The sequence below is a fragment of the Solanum pennellii genome, chromosome 10, assembly GCF_001406875.1.
Source record: "Solanum pennellii chromosome 10, SPENNV200".
In the NCBI taxonomy this organism is placed as follows: Eukaryota; Viridiplantae; Streptophyta; class Magnoliopsida; order Solanales; family Solanaceae; genus Solanum; species Solanum pennellii.
In genome coordinates this window covers 62,502,937-62,512,302 of record NC_028646.1, presented here as the reverse complement: position 1 = coordinate 62,512,302, position 9,366 = coordinate 62,502,937, and positions in this window count along the sequence as shown.

Genomic DNA, 9,366 nt, shown 5'->3' with positions numbered 1-9,366 from the left:
CCCGTCACGCCTGTGACGGTTCGTCCTGCCATTCCGTTACGAAGTTCAGAGAGTCGATTTCAGTACCCAAATTTCAGAATTCTAAGTGTTTTGGAACGAGACCCCCTCGACGGTCCGTCGTGCCCATGACGGTCCGTCGTGGGATCCGTCGTCTCAGCCAGTTTTTCCAGAAATAAAATCTGCTGCTCAAAACGACTAAACAGGTCGTTACAATTCGTTACTTTGTCGATTACACTTGCCAAATCTACTCGTTACTTTGTCGATTACACTTTCGTGAGAGGTTTAGAGAAAAGCAAAGAGAGGTTTAGAGCAAAACGGAGAAGCTTCTTTCAGAAGTTTTAAGATTTGAGAATTTTGAAGGTCGGTATTATCTAGGTAACAAAATATTTATCTAGGTGACAAAATATTTATCTAGGTGGCAAAATATTTATCTAGGTGTCGTGCGCGTGTAGACACGATCATATTGGGTGGACAGAAAAGGTGTACGTGTAGGATGAATAAGCAAGTTCAGGGGGGTAATTGAAACAAAATAAAGTTTAGGTGTACATTGAATAAAAAGCTTCAAGTTCAGGGGGGTAATGAATACTTTTGCCTATAAGTGTGTCTCTGGGATTTCGGGCATAGGTTGAGGGGGTACTTGTACATTTTTCCTATTATAAAGATAACTTTTATAATAAAATTTCTTTTACATTGATAAACTTAAAATGAAGTTTTACTTTTAAGCTAAACAAGATAAAGTTTAATTTTTAAGTTAAATAAGATGAAAGTTTAATTTTTTAAGCTAAATAAGATGAAAGTTTTATTTTCAAATATAAATAAGATGAAAATTTTATTTTTAAGTTAAATAAGATGGAAGTTTTAATTTTAAGTTAAATAAAATGAAAGTTTAATTTTAAAAACACACGGCACAATTATGAAAATACACATAAAAAATATTTAAACTAAATAACATGAAAGTTTGATTTTTGAGAATTAGTAAATAAAGTTTATAAAGAAAATGTAAAAAAAATAAACTAAATAAGGTGGAGGGTACTTTTGTAAACAAACAACTTATTATAAAAAATTGTGCAATAGATTTAAGTTTAAATATGACAAACCAAACAAGCAATAAAAACTACTCCCAGCATAACTAATCTAGTATAACTTATCCCAGTAATAATGACCACCATTTTAGTCATTTATTATAGTTGATTCGGAGAAGGACCTAAAATACCCTCAAAGTATTGAAAATGATACAAAACTACCCTCCATCCACCTATTAGCTTCAAAATGTCCTTCTCATCCATATATTGGCTCCAAAGTACCCTTGTCATCTATCTTTGGGTTCAAAATTGACCACTTATTTAATGATTTTAAAAATTTAAACCATTTAAATATTTTTTTTAAATATTTGGCGCTCAACTATTGGTTATAATTTAATTTATTAGTATCATTTATAAACCAACCCACTACCCACCCAATTAATAAACCAATTCTAATATTATAATAGCCCAAAACACTACTAAAATACGACGAAATTACAGATCCAGAAAATGACATCCAAAATTATTCAAATGTGAATTGAAGCCCCAATTAAATTTAGGTTGAGCTGCTTATTTAGGAGGAAACTTCAATAGGATTCTTTTTCAAGCTTGAATTCGAGATTTATGATTAAAGATAAAGAAGTAGTACATCCCAAATTAATTGATGCAATTTTTTAAATATAATTTTTAGATATTTATGATTTGTTTTAAATATTAAAACTTTAATATATTATTATTTTTAAAAAGTTATGTATTGAGTATCATCACATAATTGAGACAAAAGAATAATTAAGATGAACATAGTCAGACTTTTAAATTTATCGGTGATTTTTATTTAGACACTTGAATTATAATATGTTTTGATTGAGGACTTGAATGTATGATAATATACTTCTATAGACATTTTCGCCTCAAATTTTTAGACACACTCATTGACAGTAGTTATTGCATTAGTAATAGGGTGAGTTTATTAATTGGGTGGGTTTAATTAGTAATGGGTGGGTTTGTGGATTGATTTAAAAATTATATTAATAAGTTGAATTATAACAAATAGTTGAGCGCAACGTATTTAAAAAAATATTCAAATAGTTTAAATTTAAAGTCATTAAATAAGTGGTCAATTTTGAACTCAAAGGTGGATGACAAGGGTATTTTGAATACAATAGGTGGATGAATGGTAGTTTTGTACCATTTCTAATACTTTAGGCCCTTTTCCTCAGTTGATTTTTATCATTAGTAGCCTATAATTATTATTACCAATCATCATCGCTATTATAATATTCAATCACTATTATTAATGACCGTTATCATTACTATCTATTATCAACCACCAACTAGAGTTGTTGATATGACACCCTCTAATGACCATCATTTGCAATTATCTAATTTTTTTTATTTTGCATTTTTAATTCATAATTTATCAATTACATAGATATTAAAAGCCTAACAAAACATAATATGATAACTAACTGTAATGCCAATAACTAACATTAATGCTAACAGTAAGTCCACCTTAAAGCCCACGTAATAGCAGTTACTAAAAAGCCTAAATAATTGCTTCATCCCACGCAGTGCACGCACTACACTACTAAATAATGCTAATTAATAATCAAATTTTTAGCTTTTCAATTTTCCCTACTTTATAGTTTTTGTGTAAATACTAAAGAGTATTAGAGAATATATAAATTCCTCCAATTTCATGTTCAGGAAATTTACACAAGCATTGGGGTGATATTTTACACCACCATTTTCATCATGAATACTGGTGATAAAAATGCTTGTGACACAATTGTGAGCAAGCAGAAGAAAACAAGAAATAGATCTTATCCGCTTCAAAAGTTAATCAGTAGGGAAATCCATAGTTTTTTTATCTTCCTGTAAGAAAATCTTTTTCATGGGCATCTTCTATTTAAAAGAATCTTGCTCAATTCAATAGAAACTTAACTTCTACCTTATTCAATTCAATAGAAACTTAACTTCTACTCCACTTTTTTTCTTTTTAGGCTAAATTGTTGGGACGGAATTTTTATAGGGATTCAAGCTTGTCAAATGCTTTATCATTCTTACTAGAAGGTAAACTCAAGTGGCTTTTGACACAGGTGCGAAGCAAGTCTATGTGGAAAGGATAGGAAAAACCTCTATACGATACGCGAGTTGTTAATTTTTATTTACATTTTTTGATGATGAGTTGCTATTATTTTTAGTACTCCTTCTGTCCCATTTTATGTGGCAACATTTGACCGGACACAAAGTTTAAAAAATAATGAAGACTTTGAAATGTTTATCAAATTGCTCTTTAAAAAGTAGACTCAATTTTCTCTCTCCACATAAATATATTGAGTACTATATTTAAGATTAAGTGGGACCAACAAGGATAAAAGAGAAATTGTACCTTTTAATAATTACCATATAAGGAAATGTAACATTAATTTTGGAACTTACCAAAAAGGAAATTGTTCCACATAAAATGAGACAGAGGGAATATATTTTTCTTTCTCATTTGTTTGAGGCCAATACGACTGCAATTCAATTTTCTTGAGAAATCAGAATGTGTCGACATAAACTTTAATAACTTTCGACTTCGATGTTTCCAAGTGAAGATATTTTACAGATATGTTCTATAAAATTTCATATAAAATTGATTTTGCAATCAAATATATATACATATATATATATATATATATATATGTATATATATATATATATATATATAGAACGCGAACACCATCTATTTTTTTTTCATTTTTTGGACAACGTATAAATTTTATTGGTGTCGAATAAAATCGACTATAGATTTATGCAAATACACCATGGTGATGAAACCATTGAGCTGCATGCCAAATTAAAATATGACACGATAAATTTTGCTATTGAAATGTATTAGCTTCTAATTTCAATTTAATTGTATGATATCTCTCAATTAATAAAAAGATCAGGATTATATTTGAATCACTATTATCTTAGTATTAATTTCTCCTAAATTGGATGGTCTTATTCTAAAAGTTTCATTCTAATTAAAATTTACTTATTCATCATATACATAATTTAATTACTAATTTCTTCTTTTATTTACTGGGACTTATATATAGGGGTGTACATCGGTCGGTTCGATTTAATTTTATGTATTAACAATTTAGTTTATTGGTTCTCAATTTTTAAATATGCTAACCCAATAACAAATCAATAAGATATTTTTTATCGATTTTTGATTTATCAGTTTTTGGTCATTATCGGTACGATTTTCGATTTACCCAATAAGAAAATGACCGTATAATATTATATGACTTCTCACTTCTCTAAATAATTTGATATAGTGAAACAAGAAATATAATGAAAAATTGTATCAATACGAGAAAATATAGTTAAAAAGCAATAATTACATGTCATGACCGCCAAAACATAAAATGGAATTTCTTATGTTAATCAATATTACAAACCTTTACAAACTTGCAAAAGTCACAACCTACAATTACAAACAAAAACTAAAAGCAAATAGCCCGACAAGGCTAAAACTAAAATCAAATAGCTACAATTGCGAACCTAGTGTGAAGTGGGTAGAGTACTAATAGTTTGATATAGTTATGATGTCTAGTTATATTAAATTATTAATATCTAATATTTAGGAAGGGTAAAGTTATAAATTATTATGGTCTTATTGGGTTATCAGTTTACCCAATAACCCAATAGTAAAAATTGATATCTAGCCAAAAACCCAATAATTTTTTTTATAAGCCCATTAAAAATTCAATAACCCAATAACAATAATAAAAATAACACTATATACACATTTAAGGCTATATATATCGAGTTATAAACATACTTTTTAAAAATAATTACTGATAGCAGATTATTTTTGAGTTATAGCATATCAATTAAAAATATATTGAATTAAAAAAATTATAAGCTAATTCAAATACTAATTGATATGTTTAATTATTTATTTTTATTTTTACAGTTACCTTTTTAAAACAAACTCTTTAAAATTTTAAACAGACTATAAGTATTAATAATTTAATGTTACCTTTTTTAAAAATAAATTCAAAATTAATATTAATAGTACAATTACCTTTTTTAAATTAAAAAATAAATTTACAGATTAGATTTTAATCAACTTCCTACTTTACCGTTACCCAATAATAACCCACCCCCATCACAACCTATACACGATCATTAATCATCTTCCCCAACACGCCTCACTCCTAACGCCTCATTCCTAACTCCTCATACCTTACACCTCAGTTATCACGCATCAGATCACTTTCTTCCCCAACACCCACAACTTAAAGATCCATAATTACTCTTCCACAACACGATTCAACAATATTGTACGTTTTTAGAATCTTCATAAAGTATTTTCTGTTTTAGTTCGTATACAATGTCGAAGAAAGTCAGTGGAACACCCAGTAAAAGTCAAAGATTTGTCGAGGAGTCATCATCTGATGATTTTCATGTTTCTTCGTTTAATAGACTCAAACTACACCGTAAAAATCCAGTAGAAAAGAGATGGGTAGTTCTATTAAGTTTCAAAAAGACAAAAAAAAAATGAGGCAAAGGAAGGAGGGTCTCCAAAGAAAGGGAAGAAGAGGAAGGGAAAAGCTATTCGAACCTCTTCAAAATCTGATTCTGACTTTGTTGATGAAATAAAAAATAAAAAATAAAAAAAATCAACAGATGTTGAACTTGGACGATCAACAAGAACATCATCAAAAAAGAAGAAGTCAGAGATACAAACTACCAAGAAAGTCAAAAAAGTTGTTAAGGTCAGTAAAATGATTAATTTAAATTCTGGGTAAAATGTTATATGTATGTGAGTTTAGTTTTTGATTTTGTTTGACAATTGTATTTTGTATGAAATATGTATGACTTATGTATGAATTGTTATTTTAGTATCGTATGTGAGTTTAAATTTTTTCTTTGTTTGACAATCGTGTTTGTATGAATTTTGTATGAGTTATGTATGAATTATATATGAATTGAATTTAGTATTGTATGCGAACAATTTATGAGTTTGATAGTCACATTGTAGGATTTTGAAATTATAATATGTATTACCATTGTATAATTTATGTATGATTTTGATGTATGATTGATGTATTAGTCCTGTATGAGTATTATTTTGCAGTTTGAAAGTCACAGATTAATTTTTTAACAATTGTAATACGTAGTAATACAATATGATTTTTGTGTAGATTGATGTATTAGTTTGTATGGCTTGTTTATAAATGTTGTAGGAATTGATATATAAATTGATGTATTACTGTTGTATGATTTGTGTATGAAAGTACCTTAGAATTTCATTTCATGCTTTGTGTATGAATTGATTTGGTTGTCCATTTATATGCAGTGTATGAATGATATTTCTATGAATTTATATATTCCGTTAAACGTCTTAATTTAGTATTACCAATATTATAGGAGAAGAAGGTACACACACATTGGTCTTCATGTACCAACATGAACGTGTTCGCTGACATGTTGACCTTCCTCGGTCAAGATAGGTTCCAATAATTTCTACAAGAAACACCATTTGAATTTTTACATGAATAACATAACATAAGAATCCAATGGTAATTGTTGCGTCATATTTTTCTTCTTGAATAAAAAAACGTCAGAAATGACATGTTTGTTATCAACGTAAATGGTACATAGTTACACTTTGGATTAAAAAAATTTGTGGCTATAATCGGTCTCAAATCTGGACCACTTTCTGATTTTATTTCGGATCCGTTTATTCCAAATAGACTTATCCAAGAATATTTCGGGGACATGAACAAAGTCTTCAAGTTAGATTTATACCATAAGCTTAAACTGGATCACTTTTGGGAGGATGACGACCTTTTAAAAATTGGAATTCTGTACTTCATTTAGTCATTTCTGATTGCTTCAGAACCACCGAAAACAACCATTCTCAAATTGTATTTTGATTTAGTTGAGTCTGGCCAGTATGCTAAATTTCCATGGGGGGATGAGTGTTTTAAACTAACACTTAAAGCGTGCAATCGTAAGTTGCAAAAAAATCCTTCATCATTCAAGTTAAACCAGTTCCATATAGCCTTGCAAGCATGATTTTATGACAACACAGTTGCTATCCATCCTTCAGATCGCACATTGCATATTCTGAACTGGAAGATAACGAATGACGTTATCTTTTTTGATGATTTGAGAAAAACGATAGTGTTTTAATTAAAGAAAAATATTTTTTTATATTTTAGGACTTATTTAGAGTCGCCACTTAATTTTTGAGAAAAATCAAGAAAACTAATTTTTTTTCAATCGACTAAACAGGAAATCAATTGAAAAGAATTTTTAAGGGGCTCGAGGTTCATATTAACGCCTTAGGAAGGTTTTGAAAGTATCTAAGACACCCGCTTACTTGCTGTTATCCAACAACTAATTTGTTTGGCTTAGACTAACTTAATTTGAGTTTATTTAGAATTCTTTCTAAAAGATGAAACAAAATCAGCCTATTAGTCAAGTGAGTTGTTTATCTCGCAAACATTATTTATTATTTATTTTTTAAGTCTACTTAGAGATGATCAATTTAGTATAAACAGTTAACACATAGCGGCGTCTTGCAGGGATTTGAATGTTTCGACCCTAAGACTAACGACAATTAAATAACAAGCAGATAAATGATAAAGTAAAAGAGAGAGAAGGAGAGTTGGATCCAAATTTAATTTCTGTCAGTCTGAACCGGTATTTGGACACATTTCATTTTGTACCAGTCCTAGACTAATCAGACAATTAATAAATGCAAAAAAAGAAAAGTCAACAAGGGCTTAGGCCCAAAGATACAAATACAACACTCTGAAAAAAATAAAATTATACTCTTTGGTCCAATTTCTTCAACTTCTGCATCTGTTTGAATCCTTTCAACTTGGAACCTGTACGTCGATTTTATGAAATTTCTCTTCAATTCTAATGGCTGGCCGACTCAATCAAAAGAAAAGATCAAGCCTTTATGTCTCATATCGAGAATGCAAAGGAAGTAAGTCCACCATGGACTCGAAAGGGGTTCATATAACAAAGGAAAAAAAAATTATAAGTTAGCATAAAGGAAATAAATAGAAAATATAAATTTAGATAAAAGCAACTTAGAAATCTCAAGACCAAATCACTGCTCAAGACTAGCCTTAGATCACAACAAAAAGGTTGCTCTTAGACAAAACGAAGAAGAGGAAATGTGTATCAATTAACATACATTTAGCACGGGATCATGACAAGAAATACAAAACAAACATCTAAGACTTGGTAGTGACAATAAAATCATGCTCCAAGGTGACTTATCAAAATAATATCGACATGTTCTTATTCTAATTAAACAAAGCAATCTTATTCAATGTTTAACTTTACAGAGACTTAACATGAAAAACATTTATCACATAACTAACTATGCTAACAAACAGTGAAGACTCCGAACTATCGTCAAATTCGGAGATGGTCGAGAGAAATGAACAATATTTCAATGAATTCGTTAAAGTTTTAAATTGTGCAATCCTACTCAGTACTCCTTCACTCTCTTGTTCTATTATGTAATTATCACATTAGTTTCTAGTTTTTCTTCCCTTTTTTTTTGGACTTTGTCCACTCATGAATCTATTATTACTGTTCATCTCTTTCTCTTAGCTTTTGTTCTTAAAAGTAGTCTTCTTTAACCACACCCCGGATTTGGTTATTCATAGTTCTTCTCTAAGAACATTTAACCTAACAATATCCTAGGAATTTACACGTTAATCCATCGATGCTTTTAAGAGGCTAAGAGACTAACCATATACTAAGTAATATAGATTTATGATGATATTCATAAATTTACATAAGTTTATTAAATAATTAACATTTTACATATAATTTACCAAACACACATAATTTACATATATGGGAAGTTTACTAGAAACGTAAATATGAAAACTTACATTTTTAGAACAAACTTTTAAAAACTGAAATCTTTATATATTCTTAACACAAACTTATTTATAAAAGGTAATTTTAAAGAGAAAAGAGGTTTTTAAAGATTTTGGGATTTTCTGGTTGTGATTTTCTTCGCCTTTCCTTTCTTCTCTTGATAATGCCCGCTTTTATAGAGATCCTTGGACTTCAAACTTCGGATTTCAAATGAGAAAGGAATCTTATCATCTTGACCGGGTACACTTCTGGGCCCCATCGTCACGTGAAATGATGTTTCTTTTCTTGCATTATTGTCCTTGTAGTCTGGTATCCGTCTTATCTTCTTAAGTGTGTCCCAATAGTTTTTCCACAGATCTGTGATAGTGAGTAAAGTGGGACTCACAGATTGTCTAAAGAAGCACATTTCTTGATTACATAATTTTTTTTTTATATATATATA